The 19,264-nt window shown below is 32.4% G+C and overlaps 1 long non-coding RNA gene across 2 annotated transcripts; it reads left to right on the top strand.

The window, feature by feature from the left end:
- Positions 1-2,149: 2,149 nt before the first annotated feature.
- Positions 2,150-18,731, top strand: LOC141449698 (uncharacterized). 2 transcript variants are annotated; one of them, XR_012455657.1, is made up of 4 exons: positions 2,150-2,524; positions 12,007-12,154; positions 13,565-13,648; positions 14,045-18,731. It is a non-coding gene; the product is annotated as an uncharacterized lncRNA (long non-coding RNA). The 2 variants fall into 2 exon arrangements; XR_012455658.1 differs by lacking the exon at positions 12,007-12,154 and having other exon boundaries at positions 2,168-2,524.
- Positions 18,732-19,264: the final 533 nt, after the last annotated feature.

The raw sequence follows: 19,264 nt of genomic DNA on the forward strand, positions 1-19,264 counted from the left end.
ACTAGCCTACTAGCCAACCAAACGTTCCTTCTAATATCGGCTGCCCTTATTAGTTGCTGGTCTCTCGTAATTTATTTCTAATTTAATCCAACTCAGGTGAGTATTAGTCTGATAAATTACCTTATCAAACTGACTGTGTCTCGAAATAGTATACTTTGTACTGGGTAATGTGTAAATTGTGTCACCTGGGACATTCCGCCAGAAATATCATGCTATGCAAGCAAGGACGATTAAGCGATTTCTGTAGGAGTTTATTATTAATGTCCAAGTAAAGCCATTTGTGATTTAAGCCAACATTTTAGCTGTAGGGAGAGTACCGAAGTGTAGGGCCATGAAGATTTCCATTTTTCTCTTTAATATGAGTGTGTGACCTAGCTTTATCTTGCAGGAATAACACTAAGTCATTTTTAACAACATTCTATTTGGCTGTTGACAGAAAAAAGTCAGAATTTATGTTAAGACGGAAATGAATTAGTGTTGCCTAATAACTTTTAAAAGCCATAAAAGCGCCTTATTTTCAATTTTTCCTGCAAGGTACAGCCATTGATCACCTGACTCGTGTCCTTTTTATTACATCCCATTCTAACCATATGTTCTCTTGTGGTTTTCAAGAAAGATTTGGAAGTATCTATTCTGCTAGTTCTGGGTGAAATCTGATTAGTTGAAACAGCAAATATTCTCCTTTTAACCGTCCTGAATGGAGATGGCGACTAAGAAGATGTTTATACCCTTCTCAATAATTAAAGGGGGTCACAAACTTTTGGGTGGATGCAGTTTGTGCTGCAACCCAAAATATATATATATATAAAAAAAATATCATCATCAGGTCCCTGACGACTTCTTTGAACCTGACTTTCTTTTCTACGTTCGTACTACAACTTCTGCGTTTTGGCAACAACCCTGCAGTGCTTTTATCAAGGACAGTGCTTTCATCGAGGATGCCCCTCACAGATTTCACATAGAAAAAGCAAACCTTAACATCAGCAGGCTGAACATGTAGCTCCATACCGAATAAAATTAGAAATAAATAATTGTAACCTTCTTGCGGTTTTCTGAATAAGCTTACAATTGATTTGACAATGTGAAGATAACATAATATAACTAGAAAGTTTCCGTTTAGTCCAAATATCATCTGGACATCATAATGTTGCAGGATGTCTAGTCATTGAATTTCTTTTGTTAGAGATACTTCTTAAGCAAGCTTAGTTTCCTTTACAAAAATTTATTTCTCACTAATCTCTGCTTTTTCATTTAGATCATTGTCTGGTTTGTTTTTCTCTTATCCCACAGCTGTAAATTTGTAATCTATCAGGTTAGAATAGTTACAATATTACGAAAGGTAATAAGGAAAAGCAACAAAATATATTCTTACAATGGATTTATAGACGGATATAATATGTATAAGGTAGTTTGCATATTTTCACGTAACCTTAACCAACTGTAAATGGTAAAGATATAAATTAAGCTTACAATAGAGTCGGCTTTCTCTGTGACTGATATAATAATCTTTCTTTTTCTTTTTGTAACATTTAAACTTCACATTGGATTTAATTCTTAAAGTTTAGTCTTTTCAAGGACCTCTTAAAAAGATTATTATACACTCATATTTTACATTCACTTTCTATCCTAGACATTCGGTTCCAAATTTCTATTTTGAGTGTTTATCACAAATGTCCGTTTTGACTCCAAAAAAAAAAAGTGGTTTTTACAGATAGGTTTGCCTGTGAAATTACCGGAAGGTCACATTTAATATCCAGTTCAGATGCCATCATTGAACAGGGTAAGTTATACAGTGGTTTTAGAATTGTATTTCATTTTTTAAAAAAAAACTCGATTAAGGATTCTTTTCAGCGAGAGGAGCTACCTCTAAAGTACTAGTTTAGATTAATTTTTGAACTTGAAATATAAATAAGCGTTAGCTGAATGGTTTAGCTAATGCTGGATTCCAACGCAGAGATCGCTGGGTTTATTCCACCTTTCATTTTCTCTTTCAAGGTGCTTCTTACAGCTCTCTTAAATAAAAGTATATTATTATTATTAAAATTGGTTAGAACTTCTTCGATTTACAAAGTTATTCAAGATGAGCCATAATCTGGAGCGAACACTTTTGCTTTCTTTATTGGAACAAACAAAATTTATTGTTTACAATATATTTTTATTGTTCTTATGGACAGCATCAATAAGTTTATTTTATTTTTACCCTTCAGTTTTCATGGAACTAACTGGAGTTACATGTTATTTAAAAAATTTTATGCCCTAGAAGTGGGGCAAGGTGACTGTTGAAGTTTAGTTAATAAAAAAAAAAACCAAAACGGGGGAAACAGTTTAGTAATAAAGCGAAGTGCAGTGTCAGTAGGTCCGGTGTTCCGCACTCGGAGCGATCAATATTGTGCTCGCTCCGTGGACACCCCCCCACGCAGGTTACTGCTACGGCTGCTGTTGCACTTGCGCTCTGGATCTCTACTGCCTTCGTTCACAGTTGCTTGCTTACACTCTTCCACTCCTGAGGATCACCTGTGCAAAGGTAAACAATGGAAGCTGTTGGCTTGGAAACCTCATTATTTTCAACTGTTGGCGAACATCCAGTCTTACTTTTTTTTAATTTTATTTAACCACTTGGAATTTAGTTTCTCAATTCATTCTTGTACATATTTTCAGATTTGAATTGAATTTTTAATTATTATTATCTAAAACAAAACAAAGGTATAAATAAATCAAACTAACTGAAGATCTATTAAGAAATTTTGAAAAAGTGAAATTAATAGAGTAATTTTCACTACATAAAAAAAAGTTTCAATTAAAAGTAATCTCGTACCAGCAGGTAGTGCAATAAATTTTTGCCGTCCGTGAAAATCAAAGATGTCGTCTCGTTGTTAGTTATTTTTAAGTTTAGTCGAAAACAAAACTCTTTTAAGAAAATACATTTTTACGCTAAATCTTGAGAAAATGGATTAACTCTAATGCTTCCATTTCCTTGTCAAAGGACCCCAAAGGTTTTATTTTTCTTTTAAACCTTTAAAACACAGAATAACATTAATTAATTGTTTTTAAGCGTTAAATTGGCAAACATTAGGAACTGGGAACAACTATAATTTAAATAATCTAAAAATATGACTACTTAAAACAGTAAAGATTAAAAAAAAGAAAGGATTGGACAAAAAGCCCCTTTTGAGTTGGCTACTTGGAGACAGGGACCAATCTAAAGAATGAATGAAAGAATGCGAAATAGATGTTTGCTGAAAAGTTTCAGCAAATACTATCCTACATCAATAAACAGCAATAATTCATTTGTGGGAGTATCTTCATTTTCAAGAAAGCAATAAGAACTTGCTTGAAAAGCTGATTAAACTTAAAAAAATAAAGCAGGATTGAATAGTAACAAGTTTCAGAGACAGAACTTGAACTTTGAAGAAACAAAGTTGATTTATGAACTTAAACCGTTAAAGTTAAAAAATAAACTTATTCAAGAAACAAAATCAAAACTGTGTAAGATTTTATTGGTTACAAATGAATGCGCTAAAAATCAATTAGTTTGTTGTCTAAAATATATTTACAATAATGGATTTTATTCTCATTAACTTGTTTATATTGTCTATTTATTCTTGACATTGAAATAAATATGAGATTAAAGATCGGAAATAAACTAAAATATTAGTTAGCATTAGTGTGTATAACTTTCTACAAAATTGAATGCAGGCATTATTTCTGTTTAAGAAAGCTGTTGCTCCCTGTTTGAAAAGGCAGCGGTTAAAGTTGTAGTAGACATTGTGGCTAAATCTATCTAATTTTATTTCCTCCTTAAAACTCTTTCCTGCTTTAAAGGATGTAAAATACGTGACTAGCCCATATATTGACCAAAATGTTTAAAGCTCTATTTGGAATTCATTACTTTTTATTAATGACAAATTTACTTTCATAAACACCTTGTGAACAGAATCTATTTCTTGTTTTTTGTTTCTTTAAATGAATGTTGTGAAGTATTAAACATTACATTTTCAAATTTTTTTGAGATGCCATCAACCCAAAAAAAAAAAGAGGTATTTGCAGGAAATCTTCTGATTTTCGTCATTGAAAAGGTTGAGTTAAGTTTTATCGAATGTCATAGTAGAAGCAAGTGTGATCGTCGCCCTTGTAATTCTTCCATATTACTCGAATTATTCAATAATATCTCAATCATTAAAAAAAGTATACTTTTACAAAATAACCCTTGTTTTAAATTATCATTGCATTCTTTTTAACGAAGGTACTAACCAAATAAGTTAATCTATTTTGGAAGAATTGAATTTTGCATTTCTCAAATTTAAATAAGGGAATCATTGACTAATCCACAGTTAGTAATTAAATATTATGCTTTTTCAGGCCATCAAAGAGATTTATATTTCTTAATATTGAGATCGTACTTACATTACTATAGAGTAATAGTATAATTCATAGGAATGAAGTATTGATTGCAATGCTAAGAAATTTCTTGCCCTACTTGGAGATCAATGAGTTTTCTGCTCAGGGATAGTAATTTGAAACAGTATATTAATCCAATATTTGCGAGAACATAATCAGAACGGTGAGCAGTTACATTTTATGTGTATTAGTTACAATAAAAATCAGTGCAGCACTTGTAAGGAATAGGTAGATCACTCTTCAAAGAAGTGGTAAAGTAATACTTCCTTAATTTGATTAATAAGGATTGTTTAAGTTATTATTATTATTATTTTATTATTATTAGTGAATATATAGGTTTCGTGACCGTAAATTGTTAAACTTGGAATTCTAGGTTAGCGAGGAATCGGTCAAATAAAGGCAAAGAAACGAGTTGTTTTTTATTTGACCGATTCCTTGCTAACCTAGAATTCCAAGTTATTATTATTATTATTTTATTATTATTATTATGAATTTTTTTATTTATTAGATAATATTTATTGTATTAGACTTCAGAATTTAAGAAGGTAAGATTCACTTAAGCCTTACTTTGGATGGAAATCACCTTTGGGAGAATTTGAAAAGAAAAGTTATTTCTCAAACACCGAGGCGAATCCATTTGCGGCAAAACGGATTTTTCCTTCGCTGGTAATTTTCTGATTTACCCACCTTAGTATTCTATTCGGATAAAGGCAAAGTCCCAGTTAATAAACAAACAAAATAACGAACAAAAGAAAGAAACAAGACGGTTAAAAAAAAATAAGAATTATAAACTATTTTGTGAAAAATATTACACAGGAAAGATATGACAAAATTATCGGTGGGATATTTAAAGAAATGAGCCTAAAATGGTTGTTGATCTTAATCAATTGATTTCGTAATATGAAAGGGACCAGATAGAATAATCAAGTTAATATAAAATCTAAAATATCTTAAGATCGGGCTGTAACTTAAAATATTGTTTAAAAACTTTCTGTTATTTTGATTTGGCCAAAAACACCTAACATAGCTGAACTAAGTTGTGAGTCTTCTTCTTCTTCTTCAGTTTTTGGAGGACCTAGTTCTTCTCAACCACTCATTCCTTCTCTTCTCTCACAGCGACATTCCTACTCCCTCTACTTCTCAAGTCCAACACCACCTCAGCATGCCTCCTAAAACTCGGTTGCGGTCCTTCTACTATTCAACATATTCTTGGGAATTCTGGATTCCTTTATTCATGCAGTATGTCATAACCACGTTGTTACTATCTACCATTCAGATCGTTAACAAGATCAGATGTGACTTATTTACTTATCTACTTTTAGATATTTCTCAGCCTTTTTATACTACCGGCTCTCTTAGCCTGTAATAAAATTTAATTGTTTCTCCCGCTCAACCCCTTCCCCACCCAAATAAAAGAATCCAATTGCTCTCTTTTTTCTAAATTTAATTAAATTGTTTTTTTATTATATTGTGAATCAAATATTAACACGAATTAAATTTCATTCAGTTCAAAAGGTCACTCAGTTCTAGGAATGCAAGTTTAGTCATTTCAAGAAAAAAAAGCCAAAAATTAGAAAGTCAATTTTGGAAAAAGGTACTTCATAATCCTTTCTTTTAGATTCCTGGAAATATCCTTTCGAATGTTACACAAGGACTTTCTATACTTTGAAGTATGCCGGCCAATCAATGAGTGGCTATTTCCTCATTAACCATTTTCTCGAGTCTAAGAAACCACAAATCGGTTTTCTATGGAAAACTCAATATACTGTTGCCAGGAAAGCAGTTTTTTCCTTTATCCAGCCCCAAGGAAAGTAATAATTCAGATTGGTAGTTATTTTGAAAAGATAATTACCAAGTTTTATCGCTAACTGTATTTGAGAGGTTATCAGGATCTGTCAGGACAAATTACATGGTTAGATAGATTCAATTATTGAAAATGATATATTACGTAATAGCTATAATATATTTAGCTGAGTTGTGTAACTCTGAATGTCATTAAAACTTCATTTAATAAATAAATAACGTTAATGGTTTATTATTTATTTAGTACTATTAAATTTAGCGAAGGTGGTTGTTAATCTTGTATTTTGTTAATTCTTTATTCAGGAATTACGTAAATTGTAAAAAAAAAAATCCATTTCCACCGAGTTTCGGCAAATTTATCCCCTTACTCTTGTTCATAATTGATTAAACAAATATTCTCAAAGTAAAAAGAAAAAGTCAATCAATATAAAAGCAGAAATAAATACATTTTTGGTTACTTTCTCTTACTAGTATATCTGTTTAATAACTCGTATTTACACTGACCAAAAGAAGGCAGTCAATTCGCCGAAATGTTAGTAATTAAAGACTTTTTGAAAACTTTAGGGCAAATCTTTTTTTTGTGCTAAGCTTTCAGTAAGTTTTTGTCATTCCAAAATTCTTCTTTTGTGGTATCGTTTGCTGTCGCTTCTTATGTTTGCCAGAGAATTTTCTTCTCGTTTATAATCATGAAATGAGATCTAATCGTCTCATTTGATTTACAGAATTCTTGCATAAAAACTATATATTGTTTAATTTTGTACTAGTTGTTTTATGCTTTTTATAGTTGTTGGTTTAGTTAAACAATTATTTCATCACAGTTTAGTAGTAATCGAAGAATGATAACGGGAGCTGGTGTCTCAATTTAGTATTTGAATTTAAGAATCTCTGTATAAATTACTATTCTGAATAGAAGTAATAAAGTGTATAGAGGACTAGAATTGTCTGTTGCACTATTTTTGTCAGTAAATAATTATTTACTGACAAAAATAGTGCAACCAATTGGTCATAGGTGAAAAATTCGTTGGACTTAAGTAAATGTAGTCTTCAACACGATATGCTGAAGTCATATTGACATATGTATGTAGATATACTCATTTTATTGTTGGTTTTGTGATTTACGAATTTTTGTGAAGTTTTGTTTCATAGGAAAGCTTGAGCACCCCGAGAAACCAAACTGCATTTGCTGAGTGCAACATCAGTACTTCAGTTTTATTCATCATTGCAAACATGTTCTTTTTTTTTTTATATAATGAGAGCAGTTTTTGTTAATAATGACTTGTGACTGAAACTTTAGAATTGAAATTTAAAATACTCTTTACGCAATCTTTGGATCTGTGAAGATGGAATTAGATCCAAAAGCAAACAACACCCGAGCATGCTATAACTGATGAAGTGATGGATGTTTCAAGCATTGCTGCTTCATACAAATAGTTTATTTTATTTTCACTTTAATTCATACGACTTAAAAATGGGCGTCCAGCAAAAATAATGGGGTTACTACAACACTGAAATTGTAATTATTTAGTGCTGAAAAACCTAACGGATAAAATTTGTTTTGTTTTCGAAAGAGAAGCAGAAGGAAAGAATAAGTATTTAGGTCGGTAAGGGAAGTGAACTAGCCATTGTACTTTGGAAATTTGCATCCCTGCAGGTCCACTAGCCCAACAATGCGAACAGCTTCTCGATTCTAACATCTTCAACGAGCACACGATGCATATAGAGCTTCTTGGTATAGTTGATGGTGCTTCTCATACATAATATTATGCTGAACACTTTTCAGAAGCCTACATTCTATCCAAAAACATTGCTTCTTAAGGAAGGCATTAGTTTTTTCAGGACGCAATGGATTTGGGTTTATTAAGCCACTCCTGCTAATAAATACTTTCATGCCAATAAATACACTCACTCTATTAAACACAACATACGTACTACTCAGTCATACAAGAGGAAAGTACTCGATATTCCTTTCCCCTTTAAAATTTCTAAACTAAGCTAACCTAATCTATACCTAAATTTTATTATAATAATTTATATTTTTCAAGAAATCAAATAGCCTCCTTACATAAGGAGAACCCTCTCGAAGAATTGCGCGTTTGTCATGTGGCAGGCCTGCTGATTCCCTCTGAGTTCGCAGTGCCTGACACCCTTCCAACACGTGCGACACGGTCAGCCTAGGCTAGTAAGCATTTGTTAAAAGTACTGCACACTTGAGTTAAATTCTACGAAATAGCCTCCTTAGGATAGACTATACACTTGAAGCGGATAAGTCAACATGATTGTATATTTGTCTAAATGAAGCTAAACCCAAATACAATACTTTGATTGATTCTTGACGAAATGTGAGTTTTGCAAAATGTGTGTTTTGTAAAATGTGAGTAATGAATTAAGGGATGGTACCATCGGCGAAACCGCATTCCCCCTCGTCGACCAGATCGATGATGTAAGAGGGGAGCGCGGTGCGATATCCGATAGCCTAGGCTCCACCTTACCTTGCTATGCAAGATATGTATGTGGCAGCCCGATAGGCCAATAGGTACCATCCCAGCTCTAGTGGCCATTGAATAAGAAAAGAGAAAATGTGTGGTGGGCGCTAATGGCCATAGACGTCGATGCGCCGACAAAAAAAAAAAAAAAAATTAAGCCACTCCTACAAACCATAATGATCTACTTTCTTTGGTTAACTGTGACAGTAAACTTTTATGAAAGCTTTAAACTTTTGCCTCTGAACTGAAGCGAATTACGATAGCTGGTTTTTGATAGCAGTTACACGTACATTCAGTTAGTAGATGCAAATGTAAAAGATATATTGCTAATACTTTGCTTTTTAGATCATATCGGAGAGTTCATGGTACATTTGAAATTAGTATTACCATTCAACGGAAACGCCCTACAATTTCGCCTTATCTTTTGAGTCCTTTCTCTTATCCCAGAGGGATAATCAATCTCTTGGTAACATGTAATATCTAGAAGCTCCTGGGGCTCCACCAATACTTTCTCTAATGCTGGTTACAATCTCGGTTCTTTGTATTGACAACTTCTGAAATGAAAAAAATTAAACATGATTTAAGGATTGTATATCCAGTAAAATGTAGATAAGTTATCTTGGTAAGATTAGCATATTAATCATTTGCATAAATATATGTGTCCGATTCCCTTCCTGGAGGAAGGGTCGTAAAATGACGAAGTCCTTCTGCTTTAAAGTTTTTTTTTAAATGTATTTATTAATGGTTGACATCACCATTGCCAAAATAATATACAATTAAGTATGACTATTTCTAGTATAATCTACAATAGTAAAAGTAACATGTGCGCTTTTAGCAGTTTTGGTAAAGGGCGTGATTAGACCATAGTAGGACGTGCCACACGTACCGCTCGTGACTTTACATACAGATTGTGCAGAGTAAGCAAACTTTTTGCTGCCCCCCATAACACTGGGGCAATACCTTTAGCTGCTCATGACTCATGACTCTACGTGCTATCTTCGCTTTGGTGCCTGTTTCAGCCAACTTACACGTCTGACTATTTATCGAAAATATCGTACATAAATATCTTTAGTAGTAGTAGTACTTGATTCTCACTTTCCCTTATACCTATAAGAGAAGGTATTCAGGGTAAGAGCAATACAATGAGTCTGGACATTAGTGTTGATATTCTATCTCGAGTTTAAGATACTCTTTGTCGAGAAACTTCTGTTCACAACTTCCAATATTTTGCGAGTAAATGGCCAAAATATAAGTCAAAAGCGCAAACCAAGAGATCGACAATGTTCAAAGACAATACATCAACTAGAATTTTACCCCTTTATTGAATCGATTTTATCGTTGTTGAGTATTTTCCAAGAAATATCTCTAATTCCCTAACAATATTTTTAATTATCTAGTACTTAATTACCAATATGCATTTTTCATTTTACGTATGCCAAAAAAATCTTAAAGTCTTGCAAACCACTTAGTTCCATACATTCACAAGCAAATATACCTCACCAACAAAATAAAAAACTTGTCAACAAACTAACTTTTGGAGACGACTTTGTTGCAACTGAAGTAGACTAAAACTTACTGACAAAGAAATAACTTAAAACGAACGTAAGTTATCATTTAATTTGACAGTATGTATATATGTATACCACTACATCAATTTGGTTTTCGAACAGCTTAAGGTAGAATTCAACAACTAAAAACGAATAACCGATTAAAGGATAAATATTTAGAACAGAAACAGAACTCTGTGATTAAATTACCAGTTGCACCTTCAAGTTTGAACTCAGAATGACAAGACGAACACCTCTACAAACCAGACTCAATACCAACAAAAACTTTACTAAGCGTTTTACCAAGTTCGGGATTCCTCAGGACTCAGTTTTAGTCCAATACTATTCACAATGATAATTAGATACATTATCAGGGCGTAAAACAATGTATAAATGACAGCCAAAAAAGTAACAAAATGCCATATCAATAATGACTAGATCTTGGCCATTCACTAATATGGAGTTCAGGTTTAATTCACAAATTATTTTGCTGCACAAAATACAAACTATGCAAAAGTAGCTGAATTCTAAAATATCCAATTATACATTACTCTATGATAATCAAAGAACTTGAGAAAACACGATTATAAAGCAGAAATGTTATTCAAAAATTCTGAAACAAGACGTTACTAGAAATTGAAGTTTTCTACCAAAAAAAATGCCCTATATTTTCATGCAGGAAGATTATAAGATTTCTTCAGTCTGCTGCAATTCAGCAATCGAGCATTAGGACATCAGTTAGTGTCTTTGGCCCTAAATTCTTCAATATAGGCTTCAAAATAGGGCAACCAGCCAGCAAATGAAACGTATCCTTGAATTCATTTAAATTGCATATGGAGCGCAGATAAATTTTATTTTACTAAAGGGCTTGTAGATGAGATTTCATATCTTTTTACCTTAGCTTTATTCTGTAGCCCTTACTGTCACAACCTTAGGGCAATTCTGTTTTCCTTTCCATTGGGCCTAAATTGATTTTTTTTCTAAATGGTCTAAATATGAATATGATATAGTCAGCACTGATTTTATTTTTAGCCATGCATTTCAGGACCAACCCGTTACTTTTCTTTCCAATATCTCCTACCGACAGGCTAAATGTTGGTACCACCTGGATGTACTTATTGTAGGCACAATTTAATTATTTCTTGTTTAATTGTTTTTTGTACAATCTTGGTTGTTAAAAGCCTGCGTAATGCCTGCGTGGAGCTAATCTATGGAGAAAAATTTAAGGCAAAGTAAAGGACACTATGCAGTGAAAACTAGTAATCTGCTATACTCGTATATTTTCTGTTTTGTTAAATTCGACTTAATTTGGTCGGAAAGCTAACGAAAATATAGTGTGTAGGAATTCCACCGTAAGTGTGAGTATGTAAGGAGAAAAATTGAGGAATACCAGAAAAAGTTCTGGAATTTACGCCGAAAATCTATGGTTCCTATCAAGGTCTTATTCTTCCGGCGAATAAAAGGTTAGGAGCTACAACAAACTTCTAAAAATAATCTTCCATTTAATCTAGGACATTAGCTAAACCCCTTCAAAATAGTAAATGCCATTCGCATAATCCAACTGTAAACACACAATCGAACTGAAATGGGTGAATCACTTAACATTTCCTAGAGAAGTGTTTTGGCTATAGATTATTTTGTATTGGCAGAAGGGGCACGGATAGATAGGTTAGAAAGGGTTCAATACTCGCTTGCAGTGCCTTCTATTAACATGTCTGTTTAAGTGCATGTTCTATTCCTTGTTGTAGTAGTCACGAGTTACAATTATTTTACAGATAGTGCTCAGTGCTTTTCTCACCCTGTGACATCGGATTGATGGATGAACTGAGATCCATTATAAAAGGGGACGTGGAACAACCCCTTCACTCTTCAATTCTAAAGCGTTGCTGCTTCTAGCTCAACATGCTCACACATGTTCATTTAGTTGAGTATATAGAGTTTTTCTACTCGTGCTAGCATTAACTTGATACAAGTTTTCTATATAATTATTTTTAGAGATGTAATTCGATATAATTTAAAGAGCAAAGCTATAGCTATTACACAGGTGAAACAATTTACATTTACAACAAATATCTGAATGCACTTGCAAACAACCAAATGTTACACTTTCTCCTTTAAGTATACAAACGAAACAATCAAGGGTATACCCTTAATATCGAACAACACTGGAATTGTGGAAGGGATTTCAAAACAAAAGTGCAGTGTCCATTCTTAGACTGTGATCAATATTATCAGCAATTGAATTCATTTGAACCCAAGCAAAGTTGGTTTTAATCCACAAAAACTATATAAGACCCGTGTTAGAATATAAAAGAAGAGCTTCTCTCTGTCACGACTTGCAGTACTCCAAAAACACGGACTTCAACATTAATAACAGGAGTATGGAAATCAACTTCTGTCTTAGCTAGGGAGATCCTCTGTTATTCAGAAGATCCTGAAGACAAGGGTGGACAGCTGCCTGTTGAACGCGCAACATGAAGTTTATCCATCCTTCTAAAGATCTTTCTTCCAAAAATGTGAGACAGTAATATTAAAAGAAGTTTATATTTGAATGGAACAAAACAGAAGTTTTTGCTCACAAGGATTTTAGGGAGATTTTATATTTTTATTAATTCATGCTGCATGAAACCTTGAAATTCCAATTACTATTCGCCAAAGAGTTAATTTCAATTCTAATTTAATAAATTTCTAAATACCGGATAATGATTTATAAAGTGGAAAGTTGTTGAGAATATATTCAAGAAGTGAATGGTTGTATTTAATCAAGTACGTTGTGAGCATAGTTCATAAGAGGAACTTCCAATATTTCACTAGATATGGTCCATTTAACTTACGCACCATGGAACAACCTCCATTCCTGACAAAAGGCAACGCTGGCGAGACTAAAACTTATCCAACCGTGCCATATATATAAACAAGATTCAACAGCCAACTTAATTTCATCTATCTTAATATCCAAGCTTCAATGATAGTTTTTTTGTTTTTGTTTTGCTCTACTTAAAAGACTTTAGATCTAAATTATTATTTTCAAGTTTATTGAAAAATAGTTCGCGCCCATATAAGGTTGTTATTTACTATGATTAAAAGTGGGCCGCAACATGAAGAATCTTACATTCATTTAATGTTTTGCGCTTGAGAAACGTGAGAAACCGTTAAATTTGACCGCATTAACCTTCATAAAATATTGGAATGTGACTTATTTTGCCTAAATGTAACTTCTAATTTTGCAGGAAGCAGAGAGACAAAAGTATTCTTTACCCGTCCTTATTAAACTTACTAATTAGCAACAAGTAAGTCCAACGCCAAATTATAGTTAACCTTTTTTTTTTCCAGAAATTTGCATCTACGTAGCACTTAACAGAACACGTAATAAGTAATGAGCTGATAGCAGCTATGGAGGAGTGTCTGCCGGAAATAGTAAGTAATATATTTATATTAATAATACCTAATATATATAACGCATCATATCCCAGGATCTAGTTATCCTCCCCTAAGAAAGTTTCCCCTTTTGGCTAAGACGACATGAAGGGTGTTGGACTAGCGAACTTTCATGAGGGTGTTGTTTATTGACAGGGCAGTAGCTGACTGATGATAGCTTCTGCCAACCCTCACTAGAATCTCTCCCCATGTATATTTCATTTACGAAATGTTTGGATAAAAGTGCACGAAATCCTAAAAGAATAAACGCCTTCAATTTTAACGATTGCTATTATTTATGATTTGTTTATCCAGTAAAAACTTTACATTTTTCAGTCAAATATAATTTAAATTGTTTATCGTGTATCACTTTTTATTTATTTTAATTTTTTTCAGAAGTATTTGCGTTTGAATGGTTTCCCTTAGTGTTGGGAGAATGGTTGAATCCGTACTAACAGCTCACAGTGCTTCCAGAGTTTTATACAGCTACCTGTTATAACTCTTTTTCACTTCAAGTATTTCTCGAAATCCAAAATTCTAGTGACTAACTTGTTTGGAATGATGATGTCAAAAGCATAAGAAATAATTAGAAAGTTATATATAAATAAATATACGAGTGGAAGACAACAAATTAGATGGATAGCCTACCAACTAAAAAATAATGGAGAATCCAAAATAAACCAAGGAATCGGGATGTGAAAGCATTTCAGGAAAGTAAGGATGGACTTTATTAACTTTAAAAGCACGGATTCTATCCATACTGATAAGTGCTACTGATTTATGTTTATCTTTTTTGTATAATGTATTCTATTTCTTAATAAATGCACTATTATTATTATTAAATTTGGTTAAGGGTAAAAATCCTATTAATTTAGGAGTATTAAAACAGAATTAGTAAATTTCTCTCTCCAATAACAATATAACTCGAGATCTTGAAGTGTTGCTTGACCATACAGTAACTTTCAATTCACTTATTGATCGTATAAAAAGCTATAGTTTAAGAATGTTAGCGTTCATCTCTCATTACTTAAAAAAAAGCTTTAAGCTTCTCAGACCATGCTCTACACTACAATGGCCGAGTCTATTCTAAAGTACTGTTCTTCAGTTTGGAATCTGGACAATATTGCAAAAAGTGTAAAACGAATTCTCCCGATATTATTCTATTAAACTTGGACTTCAGCTACCACCCAGACTCCCCATGAAGCTCTTTAGAATCTCATCTGCAGACTCGCAGACAATGACTCCCTTTTAAAATGTTTCATCTAGACTGGCTTCAGATCCTCAACAAAATTATATTCTTTATCTTAATTGCATTTTCATTAGGACTGATCTCTACATGATAAATTTTAAATCTGACTCTTAGGTCTACAAGAAATGTTTTTACTCAATGATTTGATTTATTATGTTTTGCACTATTCTTCTCTGAAATCTGGAGTATTCTGCCATGCTGATATAACAGAAAAAATTCCGCTTATATTCTATAAAACACTATTAGAAACTGTCCATCCTCGCTTTCTGGGCGTTGTTCATCTGGTTCTCAAAATCTTCTTGCAGACGGTTTCTTTGGATCAAAATATTAGAAATGTTTCAAGAAAAGTCAATTCTATTACAATGAATTATGTTACCCCGCAGATCACATTAATATGCCTTTGCATCAGCGCATTCGCAAAGTTTTAATTTTTTGTATGTTATTGAAGATCAGAATCTGTTGGATGTACTGCAATTAAACATTTGAAAGATATCATGTCAAAGGTAAATAATCATTCTACAAGTCTAGACGTGGAAGACGTCCAAAATGCTACAAAAGTGTTCAGGTGAATAGGAGAACTCTAATTCAACTTTAACTGTGGCAATGAAATGATCAGAATCGCTGTTCAGCCTTGGCTAATATCTGAAAAAACATTTCAATTTTTTATTCATTGTAAAGATAATAGATTCTAGCTGGTCTTTATGCGTTATAAGAAAAGATATTTTTCATTTTCTTCTTTATTTATCCATTTTCAAACTTCTTAGAACAAAATAATCTTGAAAAACTATCCTAACAAGTCTTATGTACAACAGTTGAGAATATTGTATCAATTATTAACTTTCTAAGCTAACAAGTATTTATTATTGTTATTAATAAAAGTTTAAAAATAAAAACTTTCTTTCCATGAACAACTTAGCTATATTACTAATGAAATATATATTATATGTTATATAATTTATTATACATTGATTATTCTTAAGATTTGCTATTATTAGCTATGGCTATTTAAACTATAACTTATTGCTTTTTTTATTATAACTATTAGCCCGTTTTTACTTAAATTTATTTGATAGAATATATTTCAATAGTTGTAGTTTATTATCGTTTCTTTATATAATATTATTTATGTTTGCCATTAAGAAAATTTGCAATTTATTCACTCCATTTTACGCTTATTTTCTTCTTTTTTTTTTTAAATTATTTTTAAAAGACACTTTCGTTTCGTTTTTGCTTTACTTTGATTTTTCTTTTTTGTTTCACTGCAATTTTTAATGTTAATTATATTTTGTTTTGTTTCATTTTGTTTATAATGTTCATCTTTAGGCTATGAATGTACTTCATAAGCTTTTAATAAGTAAATAATAGGTGCAAATTTGATCCAAGTATCCTGCCTTATGTATATGGTTTTTTTTTTATCTGTCTGTTCAAAATAAATAAATACTTAAGCGAATTTACTGGTTCGTTCTGGGTAGCTGACGCATTCCTCAAGATGTTTTGTATACGGTTTATTAAAAATCCTAATGTGATTGAATAATTGGATATAAAATGCTGCAGAATTTATTATAAACTTAAGATATTACTAATAATTTAAGAGTTATTAAACACCAAACCGTAAATTTAATTCTTAAGAATATGTCGTGCAGGTTGTATTTTTATTAAGATGACATAATTTCCTTGTGGCATACCTTCCCCGTAATTGTGTCATTCGAGTTTAGTTGAAAAGTGGCTTTAAATTGATTTACATGTACCAATTTCTTCACTCCCCTTTGTTCATAGTTCGGTAAATTAATTTCGTCGCCTTGAAATTAGAATAGATACCATCTCTTTACTTTGAAGCCTCGGTAGTGCTTCATCTTTACACTTAAATACTCACTTTGATGGTACAGCTTGTTTGTCTTCTTCAGTACTGTTCATTCACAAGCTCTATTCTTCTGTTTATATTTCGTATCTTGAGAAGGTAATTACACTATTATAATTTAAAAGTTACTAAGTTAGCTAACGGACATCAAAATTTATCGAGGAAATCTTATGGCTGATTATCTGATGGTTTTTGTTTGAGTAACATGTCTTAGCGTTCTGAATTGTAAGACCTGATATTATGTTGAAATTTAAGATGAGTACCAGCTTGTTATTGCGGATATTCTGAAACAAACACCTCTTGGTTTCGGGATAAGCTGAGTGGAATGTGATAAGTGTTTATCCCAAGTAAGCTCTATTGCCTTTCCGAAGCATACTTCCTTTTTCTTCAGTTTGGATAAGAGAAAGCCTGCTGATTGTACCGAACTTGTGGATGTTTTTCACTCCAACTTTACTTTGACAAATCGGTCGGCGTTTTCAATTCTTTAAATACAAAGTTGGACGTTGCAAATTGAACACAAACTCCTTAAGCCTGGACATCAGGCCAATATTTACGAATAGTGAATCACTCACTTTTGACGAATGCTGTCAGTGTTGCTTGCTAGTCCACAAATAGCACCAGTTTACTTGGAAGTTAATCGTCCTGCTTTTAAAAAAAGAGATTGGTGATGGGCAAAGGCCAGACAACGGTCCAACTAAAGAAATAAAGCCTGATATTTAGGTTCAGATTTTTTTTAAAAAAATCTCATATTATTGATAGATATGTATTTTAAACCGTATTCAGAGTGAACCAATTCGTTCATTATTTTATGATAGATTGACTTTCTTTTTTTTATTCCAATTCCAAAAATTAATTTCTTTACGCATAACTACAGCTTTCTCCACGTACGGCTCGGTTAGATTTATATCAGAGTTATAAACATTCAGCTAGTTACAAGCGGAAAGGTTTTGATTAATCTGACAAGTGAACAATTTGTAACATATTTCAAAGGGTGTGCTCAGAATTGTTAATCAAATTCGCTGTCTAGATTTATTGCCCTTCATATCATTTACCACGACTTAAACATGACATGTTTATAACAAGATCAATTTATTTTTATCTAAAATTAACGAAATACAAAATTAAGAAATCAAATAAAATGGACAAGTTAACCAGGTTTTCTTGGGTACAATAAAAATCGCAATTCCCGCTCTAAACAAAATAAATAATATTAATAATTTTTGATCTTTTTAATAATTATTAACAATTTTCTGTATTTCAACTTTTCATATCAATGAATTTATTGTAGTAATCGATTCAAATTTTCAAAATTTGCTTCCATTAAAAATATGGATTTTCTAAACAGCTAGGAATTATAATAATACTAAAAAGTTGTATAACAAAGTATTCCAAAAATAAAAATAAATATGTAATAGAAATATATTAGATTTCTGTTCTAATTTACCAACATTGTCAAGTTAAAATGTCCAACATTTAAGCCCTATTAATTTCCATCTCAAATAGTATATGCAGGTGTTTGTTTAGCAATTTTATTTATTTAAATGTCAAATCATGAAGTAATAATAAAAATAAGAATAATAATATTTGCAAGGGAAGAGATTAGACGCTGGATCTCACGCAGAGATCCCGGGTTCGAATCCAGCAGCTGGCCGTTAAATGTTCTCTTCTTAGGAGCTTCCAACCGTTCACTGCCCGGTGATGGATTGTGTTGTCTTTAACGAGAGATCCGTTCGGAGGCCGTAAAAAAAAATCTCTGGGCGCCAATAACCTCAGTTCCTCAGCTGTTGATGCAGCAGGTTGGAAATACTATCTTAAAATTCATATGTCGCTAGCCCAAAACGAATTGCTACCTTAACTTGAACGAAGCTTTAGGAAGGTTTAGTAAAACAAAACCTCAAATTATGTCTACTAATAAAATACTAAAAAAATAATCTTGTGTCTACTATCTTCGGACGGCTGGCAATTTCCTGTTTGTCTTACAGTACTAGATCATCAACATGAGTTTGCGCAAGAAGCACATCTTAGTTATTGAAATCAGCTGACTCTGCAAGCAAACTGGCTAATTCTCAAGGTATATCAACTGCTTTGGAAACTCGACCTTAGCTCATAGCAACTATCTTCAGATGGCGAAGCATCAGGCGCTTGCCCAAAGTAATGGAGATACATGAAAAGAGGTACCTTAATATAAGAATTATACAAGACAGAGTGAGTGTGCTTCTAAATAACCGAACTTCTTCGTTACTGCCATTATTCTGATCAATTGAGAAATAAGCAATTAAACTGAATATTCTTGATTACTAAAGGTAAGCGCCAGCTAATTATTATGGGCATAGTCCGCAATCCTTCTATGCAACAAGTTATTTCAAGCATTGGCTGGAAAGAAACGCAAATACCACTCGCCGTTCACATCGGGATACATAAGGTAAGTGGGGGGAAGATGCCACACTTAACACTTATTTCCGTTTTGTAGGAAACTGGGTTATCGAAAAAAAAACACCAAATGTATCAA

Source organism: Rhodnius prolixus, unplaced genomic scaffold (genome assembly GCF_049639745.1).
Source record: "Rhodnius prolixus isolate KJV_2025 unplaced genomic scaffold, Rpr scaffold_2, whole genome shotgun sequence".
NCBI lineage: Eukaryota > Metazoa > Arthropoda > Insecta > Hemiptera > Reduviidae > Rhodnius > Rhodnius prolixus.